Here is a 26,905-nt window from a genome sequence, read left to right as displayed (position 1 = left end):
TAGCCCACAAGGTGGGATTTAGAAAAAAGGAATCATAATCCCTCTCTGCAAGAACACTGGTCCTCACTCTTTCAATTTTGAGTGTTCTTAAAAAGAATTGCCTTCATTTGTTTACTCAAGAGGGAAGCTATATTTAGCAATTTGATTCCTGCTGTTTCTCTAAAGTCAGGGTTTCCATATGTAGCACCTCTTCCTGCTCAGCACAGTAAAATCAATGAATGTTGCTGACTGACTAACAAGTTGATCTGTAACAATTTAAAAAAAAAAGGAAATAAGTAGTTGTAGGCAGACACATCAAACACAAGTAATTTACTCTCCATTTCAAAAGCCTCTCACAGGCAGATAGACAAAGGAAAAGGGTTGGCAATATATAGACCAGAATAATCTCAGTTTATTGTTCTATGTGTGTGCATGCTAAGTTGCTTCAGTCATGTCTTTGCGACCCTATGTACTGTAGCCCACCAGGCTCCTCTGTCCATGGGATTCTCCAGGCAAGAGTACTGAAGTGGGTTGCCATGTCCTCCTCCAGGGGATCTTCCCAACCCAGGGATCGAACCTGTGCCTTTTTGTGTCTCCTGCATTGGCAGGCGGGTTCTTTACCACTAGCGCCACCTGGAATACATTTATATATTATGTATACGTATACACATACACTATGTTTATATATACACACATATATCATATATATTCACAACTCTCACACTGAATCAAATGCAAAATCATCAAAATATAAAAAATACTCAAACTTAACATAGTTATATTCACAAAACCTCACACATGCATGCTCAATAAAATACACCCACCCTTTCCCCTTACATAATCACATACATATATATCGCCTTTTGGTTGGGGCACAGATATGAGCAGCCAGAACAGTAATTTTTTTTACATTTCTCCTCTCTCATTCCCTTTTCCTATTCCCACTGTGAGATAAAATCAGGACAAAGAAGATTTCCAAAGACGAGAAAATACAAATGCTGGGATGGGGCAGGTATAGTGACCTAGTGTTAGTTGCTCAGTCATGTCAGACTCTGTCGCCCCATGGACTGTAGTCCTCCAGGCTCCTCTGTCCATAGGATTCTCCAGGCAAGAATACTGGAATGGGGAGCCATTCCCTTCTGCAGGGGATCTTTCTGACCCAGGGATGGAATCTGGGTCTCCTGCATTGCAGGCAGATTCTTTACTGTCAGAGCCACCAGGGAAGTCTGGAGCAGGTATACAAGCCTTGATTAAATCAGGTGAAGGAAATTCTGTTTGTTTGTTTGACCTCAGGCAGGGAGACTTCCTCAGCCACTAGCCTGGAGTGAAAATTGATTCTCCTCTAGGAGATCCTGCATATGCATTTAGAGCCTTCGACATGAGCCAACTTCCAAATATTCATTCTCATATTTGAAATTTAACAGAAATTCTTTTTTCTGAAAAAAATTATATATTGAAAAGTATAAACACAACTTTGACATTTTCTAAATAGAAGAATTGGTTGTACGGCATTAGAGGACTAATTATAAGTAAATGTTGCTACTGATTACTGATGAGCCTCATCCACTTCATTAAACATCTCTCTAGGACTTGCAAGAAGCATTGTGCAAACATTTCCAATTTCTATCTATGCTTAAAAACAATAAAACCACATTCATTTGGAACCTTCTGAATTAAGATATTGCACTTCAGTGGATCCTCTCCAGGTAGGTCAATGACGGTAGGTTAATCATTCATGATTGAAGGAGTTAGAGTCATTGATTGCCAGCTATAGAAAAGAAAATAGAGAAAAACACTACTTAATATGGATTACAAAGTCTAACACACTCTGGTCCCTGTCTATACTACAAAACCCACCTCAGCTATTTTAAACTTCACTTGTTTTTAAACCAACAAAGCTTTCTTTTACTGCTTTTCCAATTCATATCGTCTTTCCCATCTCAGGGTATTTGAGAAAATAATCCTCTTGAAATACACTTTTCCATTCTTTGCTCAGCTAATAATTAGTCATCCTTCATATATAGGTTCAAACATTTCTTCCAAAGTGAAGACCCACATAACCCTGAATTAGTCAGGTCTTACAAATTAAACTGTGCTTCTCTTCCATGGTCCTTGGTACACCCACAGTCCAGCCTGTCATAGTAAAAATAATCTAATATTTACCTGCTTAGTTCAATGCTACCCTGTCTCCTAAAAAGAGCCCCCATTTTTTTTGTCAGTTGAGTTTGGGGATAGGTACAGGCACACAGTGCTAAAAAGGTGAAGATCAAAAGGGAGAAGGAAGAAAAGAGTAAGAGGAAGGTAGGCTGGGTCTTCATAGAAAATTTTAGGTAAAGTGAACTATGAGGATGGAGCGTTGGAAGCCCAAGAGGAGCTGGGAAATGTGAAACATAGAGTCAAGAAATTTTTTAATGTAAAGTTTATTTTCTTGTAATGTTCTGAAGGAAATATAAGTAAAGATTGGTGCCAATTCAACTACTTTGAACATCACTCTTTCTTTGAGATATCAACTGTCAATTTATTTGGATTTGCTCGGAAATGATACATTCTTTTTCTCTTCCTGTTTTCAAGATTTTCCCTTGTCTTTGACTTTCATCATGTTTACTTGATGTGTCATTTTATAGGTCTCTTTTCTTTATCCTGTTGTTTAGTCGCTAAGTTGTGTCTGATTCTTTGTGACCTATAGACTGTAGCCTGCCAGATTTCTTCTGTTCATGGGATTTCTCAGGCACCTTTTTCTTCTTCAGGGGATCTTCCTGAGCCAGGGCTGGAACAATTAAATTAATTAAATAAATTAGATTAATCAATTTAAGTCACCATATTAATACAATGGAGGAATATAAAAACACATGATTATCTCAATAATGTAGAAAAAAGCATTTGACAAAGTTCAACGTCATTTCATGATAAAAACACTCAGAAACTAGAATGGAAATTTCTCAACATGATACGATATTGTGATACTGTCTATGAAATATTAATGTATACATTTGTTCTTGGTCTGTTTCTGGTACACAGCTCCTGAAACCTGTGAAATTTCCTAAATGGTCAGAACCATAAATATCTTTTGTTATGTTAATGAAATGATTTTAGAAAGCACCTAAGGACTAGGGTTTCCCTGATGCCTCAGACAGTAAAAAATGCCTATAATGCAGGAGACCCTGGTTGGTTTCCTGGGTCAGAAAGATCACTTGGAGAAGAGACTGGCTATCCACTCCAGTATTTTTGCTTGGAGAATTAATTCCATAGACAGAGGAGCCTGGTAGGTTACAGTCCATAGGGTCACAAAGAGTGGGACAGGACTGCACGATTAAAACTTTCACTTTCACTTTTCAAGGTTGACAGTGGGAACTACCAGACCAAGTGACTAGAGTATTAGAACTTACTGTCCCACCCCGCAAACCCTGGGGAGGAGAGAGGGGCTGGAGCTTGACTCAATCACCAATGACTGATGAGTTATTCAATGAAGCCTCTATAAAACCCCTGAGAGATGGGATTCACAGAGCTTCCAGGCTGGTGAACATGTGGATCTAGGGATCTAGGGATCTCCAAGATGGGACTGGAGCTCTGTGACTCGTTCCATGTGCCTTACCCTATGCAGCATTTCCACCTGGCTGTTCCTGGATTAAAAATATAATAACTGGTGATCTAGTAAGTAAAATGATTCTCTGAGTTCTGTGAGCCACTCTGACAAATTAATTGAACCCCAGAAAGTAGCCACGGGAATCTCTGACTGATTGTTGATCAGAAGTACAGGTAACAGCCAGGACTTGCCACTGGCATCTGAAGTCCAAGGAGAGGGTCCTTGGAGCTTCCAATTTGTAGCCAGTTCATCAGAAGAACCTGGGTTTGTGACTGGTGTCAAAGTGTGTTGGTGCAGGCAGTCTTGTAAGACCAAGTCCTTAACCTGTGGAATCTGATGCTGTCATGGGGTAGATAGTGTTAGAATTGAGTTGAAATCTCAGCACCTTACTGGTTTCTGAGATGTACGGAAGCCACTGCTCATCCCCCAACTAGCACACACAATGAAGTTGAGAACAGGAATCCAAAAGACATGATAAAAGGCATTGACCAAAAACCCAAAGCTCTTCTCATACTCTGTGCTGAAAGATGAAAATCTCCCCCTAAGTTCAGAAAGAAGACAAGGATGCAATCACCACTGCTGTTCAATATTATGCTATAAGTCTTAGCCAGAGTAGTTAGGCAAGGGGAAAAACAAAAAACACAAGGTATCCAAATTGGAAAGGAAGAAGTAAAGCTATCTCTATTTAGATCAAATGATCCTACGTATAGAAAATACTAAAAAAATCCCAGGTGGCTCAGGCAGGGAAGAATCCGCCTGCAATGCATGTAGAAAGGAATAGAAGAAACAGTTATGGAAAGAGTTATTAATTGGTCATTGAACTTACTACATAAACAAGTAAACTATTTTAGTTGATGCTTTGAGCCATTTGAGGTTATTATTTGGTTTATACGCAGATTAATATAATCTAGTGGAAAGAGGACACATAGGAAATCTGAGCAACTATTTCTCTCCAGTCTCAGCTATATTTCTAATTGGCACATGTCCTTAGATTTCAGTTTCCTAACTAATAGGATTCTATGATATTTTGAAAAGGAACTTTGTGTGCTGAGAATAAAACATTCATATTTAAACATCTGCCTATGGTACAAAGTTCAATGTATTTATGAAACTCAAGAACATAAAACATTCCAAAATAAGTAAAGGTTGCCCCAGCCTTGTTTTGAAGGATAGTATGCATACTCATCATAACCCAATTAGGTATCAAATTTTTGATAACAAAAACAAGAGAAGCCAGTCTAGTTCAGATATCAGTGTAAAGCAATATTTGGAGAATTTGAATCAGGATTTCAAGTAGAGAAAATATTAAAAAATAAAAGGAGCTCTTTTTATCCCCTAATATGATGAATTTTCATTTAGTTAAAAATATTTCCTAGTTTCCTTTGGGACTTCCTCTTTGATCTGTAGATTACTTGGAAGAGTATTGTTTAATTACAAATTATTTAGAGTTATTCTAGATATCTATCTATTATTTATTTCTAATAAATTTATTGTGGTCAAAGAACATACCATGCATGATTTCTATTGTTTTACACATGTTTTATGGGCAGGAATATGGAATATCTTGGTGAATGTTCTATGTACACTTGAAAAAAATGTGTATATACTCTTGGTGGCAAAATATTAACTAAATGTCAATTTTATCCATTTGGTTCATGGTGTTCAGTTCCTTTATGTCTTAATTTTCTGCTTACTTGTTCTATGGATTACTGGGTGAGGAGTGTTGAAATCTCCAAAGAACTGGATTTCTCTATTTTTCTTTGTAGTTCTATCAATTTTTGCTTCTTAGGTGCACATGTGTTTATTTAGTTTTTGTTCTTTGATACACATAAAGGTAGGATTATCATGTCCTCTTGCTAAATTGATCCTTTGTCAACATGTGATATTCCCATTTATTCTAAGTAAATTTCTTCAGAAATCTACTGTGAGATTACCATGCCCATTCCATCTGTGGCAATAAGAATTCAAAGATGACCCCTAATGACTCACACCCTTCGGTAATGTCCTCCCCTGGAGTTGGCCAGCAAATATGATGGAAGTAAGTTTTACATTGTATGGCAAAGGTGAAGGGATTTTGCAGAAGCAGCTAAACTTCTCAGTTAGTTGATTTTGAATTAATCAAGAGGGTGATTAGCCTGGGTAAGTCTGAGCTAATCAGGTAAATCTTTAAAAGGGGAGAAAAGAAGCAGCAGCAGATGCTCTGGCACTGGTTTGAAAGAAGTAAACTCTGCCATGATGTCAAGAGGCCACGTGACAAGAAATGGCGAGTGACCTCGGGCCTCAGTCCTACAACCACGAGAAACAATTCTATCAACAGCTAGAAAGCTTGGAAGAGAATCTCAAAACTCAGATGAGATTGCAGCCTTACAAGGCACATTTATTTCAGCTTATTAAGTACCTGGGTGCAGGATTCAGGTAATCCATATTTGGACTCCACAGACACTGTGATATAATAAACTTGTTTTGCTTTACACCACTAAGTGTGTGATAATTTGTTATGCTCTTGTAGAGCCAGTATTCCTTGGTTCTATGTTTTCACGGTGTATCTTTTTGTTTTTTTTTTAACAAACGTACTTCATTTTATTCTGTTTTTATTCTTTCTGTGCTTCACAATATTGTATTTTTTACAAATTGAAGGCTTGTGGCATCATTTTCAGATGATGGTACATTTACTAATATACTTACCTTTGGAGTGATTTTTATTTCTTTCAATAAATGAGGCTTCCCTGGTGGCTCAGAGAGTAAATAATCGGCCTGCAATGCAGGAGACCTGGGTTTGATCCCTGGTCAGGAAGATCCCCTCGAGAAGGGAATGGCTACCCACTCCAGTATTCATGCCTGGAAAATTCCATTGACAGATGAACCTGGTGGGCTATAGTCCATGGGGCCTCAAAGAGTCAGACATGACTGAGCAAATAAGAATTTCCATTTGGCATCATTTTTCTTTAGACTAAAGACCTTCTACTTGTCATTTTCTGTATTGGTTAGCCTCCCCCAAAAATCTATTTTCTTTTTTAATCAAGAAATATCTTTATTTTGCTTTTATTTCTGAAAGTGATTTATTTTAATTGCATACAGAATTCCAGATTGGCGATTTCCTTTATCCAGTACTGTAAGCAGTTTTGTTTTGTCTTCCTGATGAGATGCTAGTTCTCTCCCTATCGTGGTTTTCTTTGCTTTGACCCAGTTTGAGGCACTGCTACCTGTAGGAACTTGGTCTTCCAATATCTGAGCTCTGGTTGCTATAAACCCTGTCCCTTTCTTCAAGGTGAAGTTGGCCCTGCACATCCTGACTGTGAAAGAGCCCTGAACATCAGTGATGAGACTCAATAGGAGAACTTCAGCCCGTTGAAACTATCCTGCAAAGTAGGAATCATGAAGACTTTGAATCCAACATAAAGTATTTGAAGTGATAGCAACTGAGGGATCATGCTACCTTGTCATGAGTACACTAGTGGAGGAGAGGTTTGATTGCCTAGTGGCTCACAGATTTATGATAGGAAAAGAAACCTAAGCCCAGTTCTGAAAGGCCTTGTCCACTGTGGAGTACTGTCACCTGCAAGTTTATTATACATGAGTGCAGCTCCCTTTATACTTCCTGGGACTCTCCCAGGGTCAAAAGTTTGATGGTCCCCCAGTGGATTCCTGGAACCTAGGAGTCATCCTGTATATGCTGGTCAGCAAATCCCTGCCTTATTTTAGGCACAGAAATTCAAGGAGCTGTGGGAACAGATACTGAGGAGGACAATACCATATTCCCTTCTGCTTGTCCATCATGTATGACTTGCTCAAGAAACTTCCCCTTCTCAATCCCAGCAAGAGAAGCACTTTTGAATAAATCATGAAAGATCAATGGATGCATGTGGGTTATGAAGATAATGAACTAAAGCCTTATATGAGCCACCTCTGACTCCAAGAACCCCTAGATGGTGCCCGTGCATTACACGTGGGACGAGATCCCATATCCCAGTGGGCCAGAAATACAACAAAGTGATGGTCACCTCTTTGCTCAGGGGTATAAGCGATCCCAGCTGGAAGGTTATGCCATTCTCCCCAAACCCCGACCTTCAGCTGATCCAACCAGTAGCAGAACTCCTTCCTCATTCCACAAGGCAGACTTTAGCATTTCTGCTCACCTCAAGTGGCAGTTTCAGCGAGCCTGCCATTCCCGCCTTCAATTCCTACTCTGAAAGTACTCTGAGCAGCAGTGCAGAAAATCAGCAGAGTAAGATTAGGAGTAAGGGAAGACTGAAGGCAGGAGAAGAAGGGGATGACAGAGGACCAGATGGTTGGATGGCATCACTGACTCAATGGGCCTGTTTGAGCAAGCTCTGGGAGATGGTGACGGTCAGGGAAACCTGGTGTGCTGCAGTCCACGGGGTCACAAAGAGTTGGACACAAGTGAGTGACTGAACAACAACAACAGGCAGGAAAGTACATTTGCAGGAGTCCAAGTTGGTAGCAATCACCGACTGGTGCTATGTGAGTATATTTTACATTATAAAACAGTTTTGTGTGTTCAAAAAATAATCCAAATATTTGTCCTACAAGAGTTGTTTTCTGATTCCCATGTTAGATGAGAAAACTGTTTCTTGTGGTTTAGCACTAGGCTCTTGCACATTTGAGAGATTAGCCTGCTTCCCTTTGCCATCACGTTAAAGCAGATCATTGTCAGATGGGCCTTCCCTGCCTGTTTCATTTACCTTATTCACCCACCCATTACCCTTTATCACAGCTCCCTCATCATTCATTTTGTCCTTGTCCTTATCATTGTGGTTTAGTCACTAAGTCATGTCCAACTCTTTGCGACCCCATGGACTGCAGCACGCCAGGTTTCCCTGTCCTTCACTGTCTCCTGGAGTTCGCTAAAATTCATGTCCATTGAGTCAGTGATGATATCTAACCATCTCATCCTCTGCCACTCTGTTCTTCTCCTGCCTTCAATCTTTCTCAGCATCAGGGTCTTTTCCAATGAGTCATCTCTTTGCACCAGGTGGCCAAAGTATTGGAGCTTCAGCTTCAGCATCAGTCCTTCCAATGAATATTCAGAGTTGATTTCCTTTAGGATTGACTGGTTTGATCTCCTCGCAGTCCAAGGGCCCCTCAAGAGCCTTCTCCAGCACCATAATCCAAAAGCATCAATTCTTTGGTGCTCAGCCTTCTTTATGGTCCGACTCTCTCATCCATACATGACTACTGGAAAAACCATAGCTTTGACCATACGGACCTTTGTCGGCAAAGTGATGTCTTTCCTTTCTATTGCATTGTCCAGGTTTGTCATAGCTGGAGGAAGGAATGGAAAACCACTCCAGTATTCTTGCCACAAGAATCCCATGAACATGAACAGTATGAAAAGTCCTTATCGTGATGGTAATTAATTCATTATCATCGAGTTATAATCACCTCCTCTCTGCTGTGCCCTCCACAAGTCAGATATCACATCTTTTTTTTTTTTTTTTGTCTTTATTGAATTTGTTACACTATTGCATCTTTTTTTTAATGTTCTGGTTTTTTGGCCACAAGGTATGTGAGACCTCAGCTCCCTACCCAGGGATCAAACCCTTCATTGAAAGACAAAATTGTCACCTTTGGACCTCTAGGGAAGTCCCCATTATCACATCTGGGTGGATACTACAGTATCCTCTGGCAGAGAACCTAATCCATACTCGGTGTTCAAGTAAAACTTGAGGAATCAAAGCATCTGTGAAATTGCATGAATAAATAAATGAACGGCTGTCATGTCATCTCTACTGGAGACTAACACGCAGTCTAATTAATCATATACTCTCTTACTCTTTGTTCTAATAAACAGACCTGCCTGTTCTTCTGCACTGCTCCCCATCCCTTCAACACACACACACACACACACACACACACACACACACACACACACACACACAATCCTTGAGTCCTTGCTTTGGACAACTGTGCTGGACTGGCTTCTTCTGTCTTATATTTCCTAGTCTTTCTAGGAACCAACTTCATGTCCCTGAGCAAATTCACTCTGCTTGGGCTTTGCTTCCCATTACTTGTTTTCCTGACCCTGCTATGCTCTGCTAAAAGGATGCTTGATAGCAAAAGTAAGGCAGTGATTCACAAATGCTAATTGGCACAAATATATGAGTTTATGCATATCATTGCTAGTCAGGGTAGGACTCTATGGAATCAGAATCTCTAGAGCAGACTACAAGAAATTGATCATTTGTAACAAGTTCCTAGGTGATGATGATGATTAAGTGTTAGGAGCTTATAGGGTAGAGAAGAAACCCATCAGCTTAGAATCATATAAGAGGTTGGATCTTTGCTCAGAGATGGATTATTAGCTCAGTGACTTTCACGAGTTAATTAACCTGAGTTTGTCTCCTGCTCTGTAAAATGTAGGGAGGGCGACCTACTGGTTCTTACCCCATTCCCAGTCCATTCAGAAGCAGATCATCTTTTAATACCGATCCCAAATTTTGTAAGGTCCTAGTTCCAATCCTTTTTTAAGGTAATTTACTATTTATTTATTTTATTTTTGGTTGTGCTGGCTCTTTGTTGCTGTGCCCCAGCTTTCTCTAGTTGCAGTGTAGGCAGGGGGCTACTATTCTTTGTGGTGTGTGGGCTTCTCATGGTGGTGGCTTATTCTGTTGCAGAGCACAAACTCTAGGCTTGCGGGCTCAGTAGTTGTAGCAGGTGGGCTTTAGGGAGCTCAGGCTTCAGTGGTTGAGGCACACAAGATCGGTTTTTGTGGCTCGCAGGCCTCTAGAGCACAGCTTAGTAGTTGTGGCACAGGGGTTGGTTGCTCCATGGCATGTGGGATCTTCTGGACCATGAATTGAACCTGTGTCCCCTGCATTGGCAGGCAGATCCTTATTCACATCGCTATCAGGGAAATCCCTAGGCCCAACATTTTTAACTCAAGCCAAAAGTTTTCTTAGACCCTAAATTGTAAGATCAATTCATTTTTAAAAGGAAATGAATTCAAATCAGAATATACTAAATAATAATAATACTTAAACAGAAAAGTAGTACAAACATATGATTATCCAAGTAATGTATAATCAATAGTTGAAAAAATATTGTTTGTTCACTGTTCTTTTCCTCCCAAAAAACCCCTTACTTGCTGCCACAAGGACCCCGTCCCTGATTCTTTGTCCGGGTCTGCAATCTCCTTTCATGCTCTACTGCCTGTAGGCTGAAGACATGCTGACTTAATCCCACTGGACTCCCAAGGCCTGTGATCTTCCCATGATGGGAGCCAGTAGGAATCTCATTCCTGCTGCTGATAGAATCTTTATCAACCTGCCCTGGAATTCCAAATTAGTTTCTGCTTACAACTGATATTACAAATAATGAACAGAATTTGAAGGGACACTGCAGGTAGTGCCATAATCCACTTAGATTAAAAGTTAGATAGAAATTAATGGTTAGATAGAAATTAATTTAATCTGTTTAAATATGAATTTTCTAGTCCTAAAAGTAGAACTCGAGCTGGTTGCTTGCTTAATCCAGGTTTAACGCTGCTTCCTGCTCACCTTGACTCACTGGGGATGGTAAAGGTCTATTTCTTTCATCACCACATAGGGTGAAAACAGCCTCTCGCTCCCTATCTTGCATGTGCTTTCACCTGGGGGCAGGGATATGTCTCCATTTCGGTTTGCAAGGAAATCAAAGCAATCAATCCAGAAGGAAATCAACCCTGAATAGTCATTGGAAGGACTGTTGCTGGAGCTGAACCTCCAGCTTTGGTCACCTGATGCAAAGAACTGACTCATTGGGGAAAAAAAAAACAAAAAAAAACCCTGATGCTGGGAAAGATTGAAGGGAAAAGGAGAAGAGGGCAGCAAAGGATGAGATGGTTGGATTGCATCATGGACTCAATGGACATGAGTTTGAGCAAACTCCGGGATATAGTGAAGGACAGGGGAGCATGGCCTGCTGCAGTCCATAATGTTGTAAAGAGTGGGACACGACTTAGCAATTGAACAACAACAAATCTGTCTCTATCACTTAGTGAACACAGTTTCCTCCCCACACAAAACTAAAGACTAACAGTCCAGGCTTCTCCAGTCTCTGGCACCCACTCTCTTCTCCTGGGTTAAACTTCCCTTTTCAAGTCCAAGTGCTGACATAGTCCTCTACCTTCAGGGATAATTCTGTCCTTTAGCAATTTTCTAAACACAGACATGGGTGGAGTTTTCTTCAGGACATTCACAGAGGCTGGTAAGGGGTGTGTAAAAAAGAACTGAAAGTGATAAGGCACAAAGTCTTAGCTGACTTAGAGGGCAAACGTGAGAGGGAATAAAAAATGAAATCATTTTTTCATTTTTTTCCCCTCTCTCCTCTAGACAGGAGAATGAGAGATGTTAATTGCACTGTGAATGTTCTCTCCACACTTAATCTTTATCTGTGGTTCTCTCTGGTATTTCATCCGGGGGAAGGGAATATTAAAATGACCAAAGATCCTGCTGCTGCTGCTGAGTCACTTCAGTTGCATCCGACTCTGTGTGACCCCATGGACTATAGCCCACCAGGCTCCTCTGTCCACGGTATTCTCCAGGCAAGGATACTAGAGTGAGTTGCCATTTCCTCCTCCAGGGGATCTTCCTGATCCAGAAATTGAACCTGCCTCTCTTATGTCTCCTGCATTGGCAGGCAGGTTCCTTACCACTAGCACTGCCTGGAATGTCCCAAAGATCCATCTAACATGAACCAGTAATCTGGGACTCATATGTCATTAAGGAAAAATATTTTCACTAGACTCATCAGTTTTCAAAATATTATTGGGGAAAATGCTAAGAGGTCTTAACCCCCTCCACAGAGTTTGCTTTTAGGGTTCAAAGGGGTGAGGGTACGAAGGCAGACAGAATACATGAAGAGGATTAACAGGTACAAGCTTCCAGCTATAAAATGAATAAGTCACAGGGATGTAATGAGAACACTGGGAATACAGTCAATGATATTATAACAACTTTGCATGGTGACAGATGGTACTGGTCTTATTGTGGTGATCATTTTATAATGTATAAAAATATGGAAGCACTAGGTTGTACGTCTGAAACTAATATAATATTGTATGTTAATTGTAACTCAATAAAAAACAATTCTAGGAAAACAGTGTCTGCCTTTACTCTCCTTGCAGACAGCCACATTCATATTTTAAAGACTTTTTCTAAATCTTGATATAAAGCATCCTATTCAACATTGTTTAACTCACTGTTTGCCAATTTCATTTATGTCCCCACTCCCCTCAGGAAGTATCTATACATTACTGATGTTAGAGACTGTGTTGATATTTTGAATATTATGATTTGGAAAAGACGTTAGACTTGCCCTTGTTCCCTCTCCACCATTTGTATATGTGTGTTTGGGGCTTTGATAACCTCTCTTCAAAGATGCTCTGGAGACACTGGCAGAACTAAATTTCTTGGCTCCCATCTCATGTTGAATCTGGGGAAAGACATTGCGATTTGGAAGTAAAAATAGCTCGGGAGATTGTAAGTGGTAAAAACAGAGGGGAAGGGAGGCAGAAAATGATAAGAGATGTAGCTAAATATTTATATATACAAAAAATGAAAATATGAGAAACGTTCCTTCTGAAATACATAATTAAGCTCAAGACAGAGCAGGCAGATGGAGTCAGTAATTACAGGTTCCTAATGTATCTCAAATTCTCAGAGAATGAGACTGTTGCTACTAATTTTGTAGCTTCACAGTTTATAGCTTGTTGCTGTTTATAACAGGCTCTGCTCCATTAACACTTGCTGTTCCAGTTTAGATAGCTTGCATTTTAAAAATATACCTGACAGAGAAAAGCCATGCCATATCTGACCTACTTAGACCAGTTCATCAGGATGTCATGTAGGCATTATGTGTGTATTCATAATGGTTCATATTACTGTCATCCTCATTACGGTTCAGGCAGTTGTGGTGTTGTAGAAAAGACTTGGGATCTGGCATCTCAATTCATTTCCACATGTATTTACTGAATGCCTACTCTGGCTGGGCACTCTTCTGAGCCTTGGTATACATCAGTGAATAAAATAGATTTCTGCCCTTGTGAAGCTTTCATTCTAGCAGAAGTTGGGGATACAGAAAAATTAATAATCAACAAAAAGATTAAGTAAATTATATACTATATGAGACTGTAATAAGAGAGATGACAAACGAGGAGATCGTCTTGGGTAAATGGATTTATTAATTTATCAATGGCTGTGTGGGTGTCTGTGGAAAGGAATAAGGAAACACGTGTGTGTGTGCCATGGGATTCTGAACCTTCTTTCCAGGGATCTTCCCAACCCAGGGATAGAACCCATGTCTCGTAAGTCTCCTACATTGGCAGATGGGTTCTTTACCACTAGTACCACCTGGGAAACCCAGTAAGGGAACAGTCAGAGCAAAAGCTCTGAGACCAGGTAATGTTGAATCTGTTAAGGAACAGCAGGAGTTGAGCATGGCTGTACTTGCCAAGAGTGTGGGAGAGCTATACAATATGCAATCAGGGTGGAGACACAGAAGGATACAGAAGACAACCTCGACGGCCCGCCTTCATTCAATTTTTGACTTTTGCCCTGAAGGGAAATAGGGATTTGTTTTGAGAATGCAATCAATTGGCTTCCATTTAAATTTGACCTGATTGTTAAAGAATTAAAACTATCTTCAGTTTATATGGGTTCATATTTTCTTTTCTGTGTATGGCAATAGAACAAAAAATCAATTTCCAATGACCTAGCTCTTAAACAAAGGGGGCGGGTAAGGTGTATTACTTTTAGCCAATAGAATTCTTTTTAAGAAAAGCCTTAGAACATTTTTCATAAAAGGGTTGCCATACCAGGCCCATCACATTTTCCCCACAGCCATACACAGATTTAGTTTCTCTTCCCAGGTGCTGAGTCATCTCAGAGATGACTTCTCTGGTGGTGAGAGAGGTGACAGGGGCACTCCAGTCCTTGCTCCCACATGGGCAACTCCTATCCCATTTCTATTGTCAAAATTTAATTCTATTTTTTGACCTCATCTCCTCATCCCCTTCAAACTCAACACCAACCAGAGAAAGCCAAATTTGCTTTGGGACAATCACAGGAGAATCCCCATTATCTGGTTAGCATAATTCCACCTTCTCCATGCCAACAACCTCCAATCAGGCAGACCTGAAGCCTTCTCTCTCTCTCTCCCTCTTTTGCTTTTTTTTTCATTATAAAGCCTTCCCACTTCTCTGTCTGCATATGGGTCTCTGTCAAGGGCAAGCAATGGTGCCTGACTTTGCTATTGGAAACTTTGACTAGATAGATAAATGCCATTTTCACTTGCATTTATCCGAATCCTCTCCTTCCCCCAACAAAGAGGGAGGAAAAGATGGAGAAGGGCAGAGAGGAGGGAAAAACAGGAAAAACATAGCAGTTCCACCTCTGTAGTTTCTCCCAGTTGTGGACAGAGTGGCAACGCTGGCAGTCGGGGTCAGCAGACCTCTCCTCTTGTCTCCCAGAAGACTCTTGGTTGCATTTTAAATATTTATTTATTGGGCTGCATTGGGTCTTAGTTGTGGCACGCAGGATCTTTCATTGTGTCATGCAGGCTTCAGTGGCTGTGATCATGGGCTTAGCTGTTCCACAGCATGTGAGATCTCAGTTTCTCCACTAAAGATCTAACCCACATGCCCCACATTGCAAGGAGGATTCCTAACCACTGCAGCACCAGGTAAGTTCCTTAGTAGCCTTATAAAGCTTCAGTTTCTCGGTTAATTTGTGAGGCCATGGAGGTGCTGGGTAGCTGTGTTAACTGCACCTGTTGAAAGACCACTGGGGCAGTTTGCCCATCTCCATCTTCCACTGCATAAAGTCCCGTTGGCCCAGTGAGCCGTGCGTGCACAGGGCATGAACTTCTAGTACAGCTTGCACACTGCTGTTTGCATCCCTTTCCTTCTTTCGCTCCTGAGGCTCCCTGGGGCTGGTGGTCTTCACAGCTCACCTAAGTGTGGTGAGTGAGACTTGGCCTCTTGAAATTCTTCTTCTTAATCACAACCTCCACTGCCCATCACAGGTTTGAGCATCGCCACTAAATCTTTGCCTTCAGGTTCCTTCAGGATGTTTCAGGCAAGCCTGAAACAGAGATGTTTTTGTATCAACCCAAAGGAGAACTTGCAGCAGTTCACAATGGCCCCCTGCCAGCCCTAGTTGCTACCATAAGGTGCAGCTGGGGTCCTGTCCTAGGCCAAAGTCTGCTCTTCACAACTGTCACATGCTGCCGTCCAACATGCACAGTTTCTTTGGACACACTCAAAGGATTTGGTTGAGTCTGGGCACCACTGCTGCGGCTGGTGTGAGCAGAGGTGGAGGGGGTCATGGAGACGTGCTGGGGGCTATGCCAGGCTGTGGCACCTCACAGTTACTCCCCTTGGGGCACAAGTGAGGTGGGGATGTGCTGAGGCTCTCTGGAATATCCGGTGCAGGTGGGTGGGCTCAGAACACTGTCAGGGCTGGGAACACAGAAGCCAAGGAGGTTTCCAACCCTTTTACAGTTAGGATTGACTTTGCTGTTCTAGATGAAGGGCTCCCAAAGCGGTGTGGGTGCGTGCTATGTTGCTTTAGTCCTGTCTGACTCTTTGCGACCCTGTGGACAGTAGCTGCTCCTCTATCCATAGGATTCTTCAGCAAGAATAAAATATTAATGTAACTGAGATATCAGCTGAGGTTACATACCCACTTAGAGTCGGGATAAAATTGGCTCCAGAGCCAATTGTATACCCTAGGGAAAATCGAACATTCCAAGATTTCTTCACATCCAGAAGAAATATATTTCTCCTTATCTGTTCTGGCTCTGGTTTCTGGCTTCTGCCTCCTGCATCTGTTCCTCTGTTTCTGCTTTGTCATTAACTCCAAAGCCTAAAACAGCATCAATTTCTTGAGCACTTTTCCCACAAATTTATCTCATATGAGGCAGGCATGTTCAGGAAAATTCGACTGGAGATTTGAGGGTACATGCTAGGAGCTTCAATGACTGGGACACACAGTAAATAATTAAATATCAGATTAATGAGATCTTAAGGATCACTTTGGCCATTTTTGCAATTTTATCTCAAAATTCTCATCTACCTGTACTCCTATTCTCTCTTCTCCTTCCTATGATTTCCCTTATGTCTAAATTCTTATTTCTTGGGGCTAAACTTTCTTCTCCACTCACTTTCTTCCTTGTAATATTCTGTATCAGAATATAGAATATTATTTTAATAGTATAGAATATTATTATTCTTTATCAGAATATAGAATATATAAAGCTTCCAGAAACATGTAAAGGCAAAGTTTTAAATCAGGAATCTTGGACATCTAGGGATTCCTCTTTCAGATTTTGTTTACATCAGCCCTAGAAAATTGTATGCAAACAGCTGCATGTATGTGTATCTGTTTCTTTCTGAGACAAGAATTATAGCTTTCACAAGATTCTCAAATGAGTCTGTGCTCTAAAAAATTTAAGAGCTACGGTTGTACAACTTTTTCCCCTTCTTTAACTATGTTTCTTAACTTCAGGAAATCAAAGCATACAATCCTGTGATGCACATGAGAATTAAGTCTCACTTAAACTCTAAGACTGATGTACAACAATTTGTGTTCATGAAAAAGATTAAATGGAACACAAATTCAATAAATTAGAAATGAATGTTGCTTCACTGAATGACTAAGATTTATTTAAATTATTATTTTATTTGTGCAAAAACATTTATGTGTGGATTGTCTTCACCTGTTTTGGCTGCTTTAATAAATTGCCATAGAGTAGGTAGCTTATAAACAGCTGGAATTTATTTCTAAAAGTGCTGTAGACTGGGAAGTCCAAGATCAAGGTGTTGGCAGATTTGGTGTCTGCTGAAATTCTTAAGTAGCCATCTTTTTGCTGGGTCCACACATGGCAGAGGGGCAAGTTGCTCTCTTGAGCTTCTTTCATAAGGGCACTAATCTCATTCATAAAGGCTTTGCCCGTGGGACCCTAATTCCCTCCCAAAGGCCCCATACTGAGAATTAAGCTTCAACAAGTTCAGATGGAGGGGACACAAATATTCAGTCTATAGCCTGAATCAATAAGTAAGTAAAGAGTCTGAAAAGAAAATAGAGTGGTAGAATCAGAGACGTATATTTAACATGATATACCAGGTATTCATATTATTTAATATCTAATAGAAAGCAATGTATTCCAGAGCACAGAACTGAGCATTTGCAGATGTGAGTTGTTGTGACCTTGGGTAAGTTGCTTTAACTCTCTGAGTCTGGGACCACTCATCCAAGTACTGAGAAAACACAACAAAATTCATGGTACTGATGTTGATGCCCTGAAATAAGAATGAAAGTCAACAGGAGGACTTCCCTGGTGGTCCACTGGTTAAGAATCCACCTGCAAATTCAGGGTACACGGGTTCAAATCCTGGTCCAGGAAGATTCCATATGCTGCGGGGCAGCTAAGCCTTGCACCACAACTGCTGAGCACACATGCCCTACAGTCCATGCTTTGCAACAAGAGAAGCCACCGCAATGAGAAGCCCACTGCAACTAGCGAGCAGCCCCTGCTTTCCACAACTAGAGAAAGGCCTCAGGCAGCAACAGAGACCAGCACAGCCAAACATAAATAAATTAAAAAAAAAAGAAAGCTAGCAGGAACATTGATTTTATTTACACAGGACTTTTAAAAACTAATGGAGGAGGTGGTACATATGTTCACCTGCAAAAGAGAGGGTACTCTGAGGTCTAGTGCTGGGCACCCAGGGCCTCTTCATGAATTCCGGCTGTGGTTGGTCAATCACCTCAGTGTGGTATTCCACAATTCTCCTGGGCACAGGCTTCCCTGCAGAAATTGTGAGCCCCTTCTAAGACTGAATTTTATTTCAGGTAAACCTCTTATCCAGGATATTATGAACATGCATTAGCAGTTAAGAACAATGAGTTACTCACGGTGTTTAGGGCTTCCCTGGTGGCTCAGATGCTAAAGAATCTGCCTGCCATGCAGGAGACTGTGTTTCGATCCCTAGGTCAGGAAGATCCCCTGCAGAAGGAAGTAGTAATCCACTCCAGTTTTCTTGCCTGGAGAATCCCATGGACAGAGGAGCCTGGTGGGCTAAAGTCCATGGTGTCACAAGAGTTGAACATGACTGAGCAACTAACAGCATGTTACTTTAAGGAAAAATAGTAATAGATACTGACTGTCATTTCATCAGATGAGAAATCGTTCTTCATTTCCTGACATTCAACAATGTTCACTGATAATATTATGACACTCATAATATTAACAGCAATCTCCACTTTCTTTTTTCACTGAACAGTTTTAGAAAATTATTATTAGCTGAGTACTGTATCAAACAGGAAAAAGAAAATACCTTTTTTCCTTGGGGCCTGATGATTATTACAGAGATTGCATTGGTAGCATTGTACCCCGGCTAAGCTGTTGCTGAAGGCTGGAAGGAGTAATACCTAGGGGAATGCTACACAAAGGGTAGGCTTTCTCAGGGTTAAACAGTGAAGCTCAATGTGATTTAGGAATTTTATTTGGATATAGCCTTGGACAGAGAGGCATGCCACTCCATAGGGCTGGCTTTCTCCCTAAATATACCAGGTTAGATATCTGTGGAAGCATAAAATACAGATTGGAAGTTTACATGGTGGACACAAATATGATTCCAAATGATCTGAAAGAATTAACCTGTTGATCTCTTTTGCTCACCTGTGACACTTGGAGAAGAAGCTACTGTAAAAGTGTTATTATGAATGAGCTGATGTGAATGCTTTATTGCTCTGTTGGACTTGATGGTCCAGTGGTTAAGACTCTGCACCTTCACTGTAGGGGGTATGAGTTTGATCCCTGATTGGGAACTAAGATCTCTCATGCCACTTGGCATAGCCAACATATGTTTTAAAAAATTAAAAATAACATTATCTTTGAAAGACCTAATTTACAAGGTTAGGAGCATGAGTACAGAGAAAAGCCAGTATGCCATAGGTCTAAATATTTAAAAGTTGTCAATAAACTAAAAACAATTAATAAAATATGTTTTGCCTCCCACTTCCACAAATGTAGTTTTACAGCATCATCAAAGATCAGGTTCAGACTTATAATTATCAAATACCTTGGTGTTATTCAACTATACTTCACCTTTCCTTCCCACCCCAGTTCCACCACACTCCACCCCACCATGTAAGGAACCTTCTCTGCATGTGTGGGGATCCTCCAGCCCTCCTATTAAAGCCCTATTTAAACTTTAATACAAATAGCCACCTTACCATTGGTGGGGTCCACTTTTAGAAGAATAAATCCTGAAAAGACGTGCAGACACTGGGCCCTACGGGCAGGCATTCTTGGGTCTTGTGACCTAGAACATGGACCTGAGGTCTTTGTGGGAAGGGGCACCAAGTAGAGGAGAGTCAGAGAATCAAACAGAATGAAGTTTAACTGTGGAGTCTGCTGTATCTAAGCTCTGTGATACTGGACAATTTTCTTTAATTCTTCCATACTTCATTTTCCTCATCTACAAAGTGATAGAGGTGTTAATACAACGATAGTGTTGTGGTGGGTATTAAAAGATGTTGTGTCATATAGTACATCCCATAAATAGTCGCTAATAATTAATCATCATCATTATAATATTATGTGTCACATCCACTGTTAAACACAGGTGAATTCGATAAGGAGCAAGACAAGGTTTCTTGAGGAATTCATAAGACCCAAGAAAATTATGGAAGTCAGATGGGAGAATGCAATTTATATAAACTGACAAGCATCTGTCACTGACCAAAGCCAATCTCTTCCTCTAGGCAGTGGGGAAAAGGAGGGGCAGAGACTCTCTGGGGAGACAGAGCCACAAACAGATCAACACAGCAACATAAATGCAGAGAGAGAATAAGGAACGAATAAGATGCTTCAGGAGAGTGAGTGCCAAGAAGAAGACCTCAGATTAGTCTGAGTGTTAGCAAAGAATTCTTACAGTTGAGATTTTTGAGCCACACCATATAGAATGTGTAGTAAAAAAGGATACCATGGCAAAAGCCTGGAATGTCTAGAAAGCAAGATTGTTTGGAGACCTGCATGTGGTTCCATGGTTCATCATGGGCTGAGTCTCCTTGTGTGTGGGGGGGAGGGCAAGAGATGAAGGGGGAGGGCCAGGCTGCTACAGATTACAGTTCAGTTCAGTTCAGTGGCTCAGTCGTGTCTGACTCTTTGCGACCCCATGAATTGCAGCACGCCAGGCCTCTCTGTCCATCACCAGCTCCTGGAGTCTACCCAAACCCTTGTCCATCGAGTCGGTGATGCCATCCAACCATCTCATCCTCTGTCGTCCCCTTCTCCTCCTGCCCCCAATCCTAGCCAGCATTAGGGTATTTTCCAATGAGTCAACTCTTCACATGAGGTGGCCAAAGTATTGGAGTTTCAGCTTCAACATCAGTCCTTCCAATGAACACCCAGGATTGATCTCCTTTAGGATGGATTGATTGGATCTCTTTGCAGTCCAAGGGACTCTCAAGAGTCTTCTCCAACACCACAGTTCAAAAGCATCAATTCTGCAGCGCTCAGCTTTCTTCACTGTCCAACTCTCACATCCATACATGACCACTGGAAAAACCATAGCCTTGACTAGATGGACTTTTGTTGGCAAAGTAATGTCTCTGCTTTTAAATATGCTATCTAGGTTGGCCATAACCTTCCTTCCAAGGAGTAAGTGTCTTTTAATTTCATGGCTGCCATCACCATCAGCAGTGATGTTGGAGCCCAGAAAAATAAAGTCAGCCACTGTTTCCACTGTTTCCCCGTCTATCTCCCATGAAATGATGGGACCAGATGCCATGATCTTAGTTTTCTGAACGTTGAGCTCTAAGCCAACTTTTGCCAACTTTTTCACTCTCCTCCTTCACCTTCATCAAGAGGCTCTTTAGTTCTTCTTCACTTTCTGCCATAAGGGTGGTGTCATCTGCATATCTGAGGTTATTGATATTTCTCCCGGCAATCTTGATTCCAGCTTGTGCTTCATCCAGCCCAACTTTTCTCATTATGTGCTCTGCATATAAGTTAAATAAGCAGGGTGACAATATACAGCCTTGACGTACTCCTTTTCCTATTTGGAACCAGTTTGTTGTTCCATGTCCAGTTCTAACTGTTGCTTCCTGACCTGCATACAGGTTTCTCAAGAGGCAGATCAGGTGGTCTGGTATTCCCATCTCTTTCAGAATTTTCCACAGTTTATTGTGATCCACACAGTCAAAGGCTTTGGCATAGTCAATAAAGCAGAAATAGATGTTTTTCTGGAACTCTCTTGCTTTTTCCATGATCCAGTGGATGTTGGCAATTTGATCTCTGGTTCCTCTGCCTTTTCTAAAACAGATTACAGGGGTCCTGTATTCAATGCTGGCAAGTTTAGATTTGATTCTGTGTGAAATGAAAAGAGTTTTCAGTCGTGGAAAGACATGGTCATATATGTGCTCTGGAAAAGTCACTCATACATCTATGCTCAATTGTGTCTGACTCTTTTGTGATCCCATGAATTGTAGCCTGCCAGGTTCCTATGTCCACGGAATTCTCCAGGCAAGTATACTGGAGGTGGTTGCCATTTCTTTCTCCAGAGGATCTTCCCAACCCAGGGATTGAATCCGCGTCTCTTGTGTCTCTTGCATCTCCATCATTGGCAGGCGGATTCTTTACCATTAGTGCCACCTGGGAAGCCCACTGATACTTATGTAGAACAGAAAGGAAAAAAAAAAACACAGAGAAATTGGGAGCAAGAAAACTAGCAGGAGGCTGCTGCTATAGGGCATGAATAGATGAACATAGGAAGTGTTTTAAAAATACGAAGGAGGTGCAATTAGCAAGATTGGATTTAAGGATTAAAAGTAGAGCCAGAATCAGAGGTGATTCTGAAAAGTTCTGGCTTGGGTGATGGAGTGGGTCGCACATTATGTATCAAAAATGGACAAAATTGACAGAGAGGAAGAAGATATAAAGATCAGTGCAACTCTTAGATTTTCAGGGACTTAGTCCCTTCTAGGGCACAAATGTAGGAAAGCAAGCAGGGATGCAAAATCTATTTCTCAGAAATACAGAATTTTTTAAAAAAAATTTTAATTGGAGGATAATTACTTTATGATATTGTGTTGGTTTCTGCTGTATAACAACATCAATCAGCCACAAGTATACATGTGTTTCCTCCCAGGGATATAGTAATTTTCGATATGAACTTGTCCTGTGTTTTCTCTTTACACAGGCTTTATTGGTGACTAGATGATTAACAAATCCAGACATTTGCCCTCAGGTAGGAGCCTAGTCTGGATTTCCCAGATGGCTCTACTGGTAAAGAAACTGCTTGCCAGTGCAGGAGACTTTAAAGATGTAGGTTTGATACCTGGGTCTGGAAAATCCCATGGAGGAGGACATGACAACCCACTCCAGTATTCTTGCCTGGAGAATCCCACGAACAGAGGGCTACAGTCTGTGGGGTCACAAGGAGTCGAACACAACTGAAGTGACTTAGCATGCACACACAGCAGCTTAGTCTAGATATCCATGTCTTAAATAATGAGAAGCATGGGATGGTGGGTAGTCCTTGAAACTGTGCATTTGCTGGATTCAGATGTAGTAAGCCTAGTACAGTGTCTAGGCTTTCTAAGTAGCAGAAACACTGCAAGCCTCACTATAACACTGGTAGAGACAAGAGAGTAGTAAGGGGCATAAATGGAGCCTTTTTGTGAGGAAGACTATGGACAACAAAGAAAACAATTCATATTTACTTATGTAGGTGTCAAAGTGAGAGTTGTTCATTGCAAACAATTGTATCCTTTCTGGTTAGTGGAATCAGAAAAAGGAATTATTAAAGAGCATTAGATCTTTTTCAGAAATTCCAGGAAGTAAGAGAGACACATATTGAATCCCAGAGTCAAAATCAGTGTCCATTCAGGTGCCTGAGATTTCCAAGATTGGACAGCAGAAGCATGGCCGTTGCCATCCATAAAGAATTGGACTCATCCAACATCGTGCCTTCCTGAACTTCAATGCCCCAGACACGGGGCTTCCTTTGATTGTTTACTGTGACTACGAAGTCGCTTCAGTTGTGTCTGACTCTTTGCGGTTGTTTAGTTCTCCATAAGAATCTTGCACAAGTGAATCTTCAGAGTAGAGTCTAAATCAGAATTTTTTTAGCTTCTTCCTTAGGGAAGGCTGGATTCATGATCTGGAAAACACTAGAAGACGGTTTTCAAAGGTAGGCTCAAATGAAGACATCGCCCTAGCCTAGGTCAACAGAAGTGAGTCAAGTCATATGATGCAAGTAGCATTTTAAAAAGAGCCATTCACTTGGTTGTTTTATTTTATTGCTAATATAGTGAAGATAATAAAGGTCCATCTGAATCTTTGGCAAAAGGAAAATAATTAAACCTAGAAATTTGGACTCCTTTGAGTTGGGTGGCGATATAGCTGGAAACAAGGGCTTTGGAGTGTCAGAAAGAGTGGGAATTCAAATCTTTACCCCACCAATTAGTCATTGGGTCATCTTAGTTGATTTCCTTATCCTCATCTTTTTCATCTGTACAATGGGGCCAATAATAGAAGCCTCTGGCAGTGTTGTTGTGAAGACTAAGTGAAATAATGCATGCAGAGTGCCAAGTAGAGAATTACCAGGAGGCGGAACCTCTGATTGCTTATTCAGGACTCTGTACCTCTGAATTAGCACCAGAATGGTTTCCTATTATTATGAACATCAAAAGCCCCATTCTCCCCGCCTACTCCCCACTTCCTCCCCCCACACCTTCCTTTCTGCTTCTTGTCTCTAAGGGCAGCAGTAAACCACATATGGGAGCCTAATTAAGCATGCATAGTTCCTGTCTGTCTTATCTTAATCCTGCCAGTAATAGAACAATAATTGTTCAGAGAAACTACAAGGGAAATTGTGAGTGCGAAGAGCAGACAGTGCTCCAATTGATCTCAATTACTGTCATGAAATTGAGTCTTCTGTTGACATCTGAATTTAATGCCCCCTTTTCCCTGAGGATCTGTCCTTCATTGTTGCTTCTTATTCTATCTGTGGTTGGCCTGTCACCATCTGCACTGCACTCTTCGTAGGAATGATGGAATTGTTTTCATTCGCCTTGTACTGCCTCCCAGTGCTGTTTGTTTCCTAGATCCATGCTCTAGTCTTCTGACATTCACATCTGAATCTTCTCATTTTTTCTCGCTCAGCATCCAGGGAAGAGCTATGTTGTATTTTGGTATCCAAAGAATTGATTTCCATTTATGAGCAAGAAGACAATTTTTCAAAACCTAAACAAGATGAGTGTCGGCTTTGCCCAAAGGATGAAAACATCTTCTAAAGTAAATTATTTCCCTCTTTATTTGGGTGCAATTAGGAAAGTTAATGATGGGTAATTTTCAGCATGCATATGCTTTCACTTTGCTGATTTATAAGTAGGCATAAACATAATTAGGTGTGCATATGCATGCTCACAGTTTAATGGGCCCTGCATTCCTGGTAATTAGATGGCTCAGCATGTCGTTGATGTGTCATTTTTCAGGCTAAGATATAGAAAGCTTTTCGGATTGACTGTCCCCAGGAAATAACATGGAAATGCAAGGTATGTAGTTATATGAGAAATAACAGCATCTTAAGATACATTCACCATCTGTTTTTCTTCTTAAATAGATTCAATAGATTTAGAAAGTGTGTTTCCCTAAAGCAGGGGTTCCTTTTTTTTAAGTTGTAAAGTTTTCTGTATTTAGAAATCAACAGATTTATAGTATTTTAGAACTTGAACATAAGAGAGTATCCAGTTTAGATGAGGTTTTATAGATAAGATTATTCAGGCTCAATGAATTGAAATGTTTTACCAAGGTTACATGGTGATTAAGAAATCTATCATTGATCTGTCAGATATTGAAAGGAAGATTTTTTTTTTGATTGTCAATACAGCATCTTCATCTCTCTGGAATCCTAGCTTTAGTGCCAGCAGGATCAGCTACGTAATTTGAGGAACCCAGTACAAAATAAAATTCGGGATCCCTTGTTCTAAAATTACAAAGAAGGGAAAGATAGTGACAATAAGAATTAAGTCAAGCGCAGAGGAAGCATGAGGCTCTGTGTGGCTAGAGGTAACATATGCATGAAGTTGGTCCTGAGAGCCAGAGAAGCACTAGATGACCCAGAATGGGCCACAGAGAAGACGTGGGCAAGATGATACGGCAGTCAGATGTGCGGAGAACTAATTGTGAACAGTATTCCTATGAGCACTGGCCATAGGGCAAGAAGAAAGATCAATATCATCTTCTAGGAAGTTTACATAATAATTTTTTTTGCAAGTATAAAACATTTATTTCACTGTTTCTGCAGGTCATACTTAATATTAATGCATTATGGTAAATAAATAGGTATCTTCTTTTGTGATGAAATGTGTCATGTTCATTTCTTGATGCCTTTGCACTTTATATATCCCTCTCAAATAGAATATTTCCTATTAGAATGATTGTCATTTCACATTTGTAGAATATAAATAAGCATAAGGAACCATTTTCCTATGGATATATTTGAACTAACCAATAATCACAATTATTATTCATGCAATTCGTACATACTGAGCAGTATTATCAGCTTTTGTCCTTTAATTTATAACATATAGAATGTTTAATAGCACATAACTCTGCTTTCTCACAAAGGACTTTCTTCACCATGTGGTGGTAGTAGTTTCAAAATTCATATTAGTGACAGATTATTACATAATAATTTTTGAACTACTCAAATGCTAAAAAGAGGGAATTTCTGATTAATCAGCATCGAATGATATGTGAGTTATGCTTGAAAAAGAGCAAAATTATTCTATCATGTGGGATCTTAGCTCCCCAACCAGGGATCAAACCCATGCTCTCTGCATTGGAAGCACAGAGTCTTAACCACTGGACTACCAGGGAAGTCCTTATCCCAGCTTTTTAAAATTGAAGTATAATTGACTCATAATATGGGATTAGTTTCAGGAGTACAACATAGGAATTCAGTACTTTTGCAGATTATGCTCCATTATAAATTATCACAAGATGACAGCTATAAAAAAGTATTTCAACTTTCTACTTATTGGAAATTCCAGGCACTCTGTTAGGTGAATGACGAAGAAAATAATGATCCTTTCTCTTGAGGCACTTTCTGCTAAAAAGAAAAGAAAATCTTAAAAAATTACTTTCCTAAAAATTAGAAAGCTCTGAGAGGCCTTAAATAATAATTTCAGAGCTCAGAAAAAATGAAGACAGACTAAAATGTAAGAGAGAGAACTTTCATTTATTGCTCCTCTATTATGCCAAACTATACCAGTGAAAACAGTCCTGTGAAATCTGTTATTATCCTGTTTAGTTAGGTGAGATCAGAAA

The 26,905-nt window shown here is 40.5% G+C and overlaps 1 long non-coding RNA gene across 1 annotated transcript in view; it reads left to right on the top strand.

Moving 5' to 3' along the window:
- LOC145526857 (uncharacterized) overlaps positions 1–26,905 on the top strand; it is a 62,266-nt gene that overhangs the window by 32,876 nt on the left and 2,485 nt on the right. The window contains exons 2-4 of the long non-coding RNA XR_014069242.1: positions 6,831–8,044; positions 24,737–24,868; positions 25,069–25,128. This is a non-coding gene — a long non-coding RNA (uncharacterized LOC145526857). The remainder of the gene's footprint in view (positions 1–6,830; positions 8,045–24,736; positions 24,869–25,068; positions 25,129–26,905) is intronic.

The sequence above is a fragment of the Giraffa tippelskirchi genome, chromosome 11 (assembly GCF_054371585.1).
Source record: "Giraffa tippelskirchi isolate mGirTip1 chromosome 11, T2T-mGirTip1v1.2.pri, whole genome shotgun sequence".
Taxonomy (NCBI): Eukaryota; Metazoa; Chordata; class Mammalia; order Artiodactyla; family Giraffidae; genus Giraffa; species Giraffa tippelskirchi.
The sequence above is the reverse complement of the archived record's forward strand: the minus strand, read 5'-3'. Positions and strand labels throughout refer to the sequence as shown.